The sequence below is a fragment of the Limulus polyphemus genome, unplaced genomic scaffold, assembly GCF_000517525.1.
Source record: "Limulus polyphemus unplaced genomic scaffold, Limulus_polyphemus-2.1.2 Scaffold4005, whole genome shotgun sequence".
Classification (NCBI taxonomy): Eukaryota; Metazoa; Arthropoda; class Merostomata; order Xiphosura; family Limulidae; genus Limulus; species Limulus polyphemus.
Genome location: NW_013669615.1, coordinates 15,270 through 17,550, shown reverse-complemented (window position 1 = coordinate 17,550; position 2,281 = coordinate 15,270). Strand labels below are relative to the sequence as shown.

Sequence of the window (2,281 nt, the reverse complement as noted above, 5' to 3'; positions counted from 1 at the left end):
CACTTTTGGTTTCATTCAGAGACAACGTTTTCTCTGAGCTACTTAAACCGCCGACCGCGAAAAGTAGTTGTTGAACATTTCAGTCATGCTAAGAGCCACTCAACAATAACATATGGTAAATCTACATTTTCATTCTTTAAGTTACGTCACATTTTGTAATGTGAATGATAATATGATTAATGTCTAACAATTTAGTGCAGAATATCCTGCTTGCGAAATAAAATTAGGCATCAACGTTATTCATGCCTGTTCTCCCATTATTTCAAAAGTGAACGTTGAGGTTTGCCTACATGCGCAGCGTTTCAAACGGGAGCAGATGAACGCTCGGACTGACACCACAGTTCAAAATATACATAAAAGATCAATCTTTTATACGTTTTGGAGTTCGAACATATGAATTATGAAAACATGTTAGTATTCACTAACTTCAGTTACAAGCAGCTGTAGTTCTGCTGCCACGACCGTCTTTATAATGGATAATTAACTGCTTAAGGCGATTATTTTAAGAAGGTTTAATATTGAACCTTTTTTTCAAGAAAGATCTTGTATCATGAATGTTTTGAAGAAGGGAGTTCTCACCTTCCAAAAGCGCTTGGTTATCAGGTTTCTTTTCTTATGGTTCGTCTAATTTTTGATTCTGGGCGATTTCTTAGTATATTCAAAGATCTCCAGGTTTGAACTCGACCAAAAAAGCAACAGTTTTATGTAATAATGAACTTTCAAAAATATTATCTAACTCACAAGGTATTTGACTTGAAAATAAAACACGCAATGAATATATAAAGCTGATAACAGTTATACAGAAACAAAATTAGGCATTTATCACATCTTTTATCTTTGTTAAAGCATGCGATGCTTTTAGACATTGTTCGTATATTTAGATAAGCATAATAGTCTAATACATCATGCCTGTCATTGGCCAGTTACAAGCGACAACATGTTAGTTCAGATTTGTAAACTTTAGCATTCTAAGCTTTCAGCTATACTGCTATTGTATTGATCAAATGTTTCAACTCTCCAATGTTGGTAATATCTTTATTGGAAGTTTCCTCACCTCTAACATATCTGTACGTTATCCTTATCAGCTCTCTTCCAAAGCTGCCATTTTTTCGATATTTCTTATTGTATTTGTTTGTTTGTTTTTAAGCGTAAAGCTACACAACTGGCTATCGGTGTTCTGTCCACCGGATATCGAAACCTGGTTTCTAGTAACGTTGTAAGTCCGCAGACGTGCCGCTGTGCCACTGGAGGTGGGGATTTCTTATTGTATGAGTTAACGAAATAACAATACATATTTTGAAGATATTTTTTCAAAACATGAAAAAAGCATAAAAATACTCTGTCAAAACTTTTACTTTCAAACGTGTCAGAGATGTCAACGGCTATTTTTAGTATACTGATATAACCTACTTACAAAGACAAGAGAAAAGACTACCAATAAATTTTGATGAATAATATATAGTAAAAAAAGAACAAACGAAGTAAGGTTTGTTCGAATAATTGGATGTTAATATATATTCAATTACTCACTTACAGGTGAGTATTGGTTCATTGAATAATTGGATGTTAATATATATTCAATTACTCACTTACAGGTGAGTATTGGTTCATTGAATAATTGGATGTTAATATATAATCAATTACTCACTTACAGGTGAGTATTGGTTCATTGAATAATTGGATGTTAATATATAATTAATTACTCACTTACAAGTGAGTATTGATTCATTGAATAATTGGATGTTAATATATAATCAATTACTCACTTACAGGTGAGTATTGGTTCATTGAATAATTGGATGTTAATATATAATCAATTACTCACTTACAGGTGAGTATTGGTTCATTGAATAATTGGATGTTAATATATAATCAATTACTCCCTTACAGGTGAGTATTGGTTCATTTTTTTTCTGAGATTATAAATACCAGTTAAATATTTACCGTAGATAGGTGGAGGCTTTAATCATGAGGGTAGCCTAACATGTCCCTTACTTCTCTGAGCGACTTGCTCTATAGAGTAATTTCGATTAAACAAAGCAAGATATGGTGTGGTTACTGTTTATTTCAAAATATATTTTAATACTAGAAATGAACGACCTTATAACACCAAAATGTTATTTTTCTTTAATTGGACACTCAACGTTTCGCTTTACAGCTTCTTCAAAAGCGTTCAACTAAAACACAAACCGTAACTGGACGGTAAAAAAGCTTTTTTTCTATAGTCTTTTATACCGCCAGTTACGGTTTGTGTTTTTAATGGAACGATTCTGCAAAAAGC

General features: G+C 32.5%; 1 protein-coding gene across 2 annotated transcripts in view; it reads right to left on the bottom strand.

Moving 5' to 3' along the window:
- The window catches only part of LOC106470440 (neuropeptides capa receptor-like), an 80,113-nt gene that overhangs the window by 76,425 nt on the left and 1,407 nt on the right, over positions 1–2,281 (bottom strand). The gene's annotated exons all lie outside the window — the stretch shown is intronic.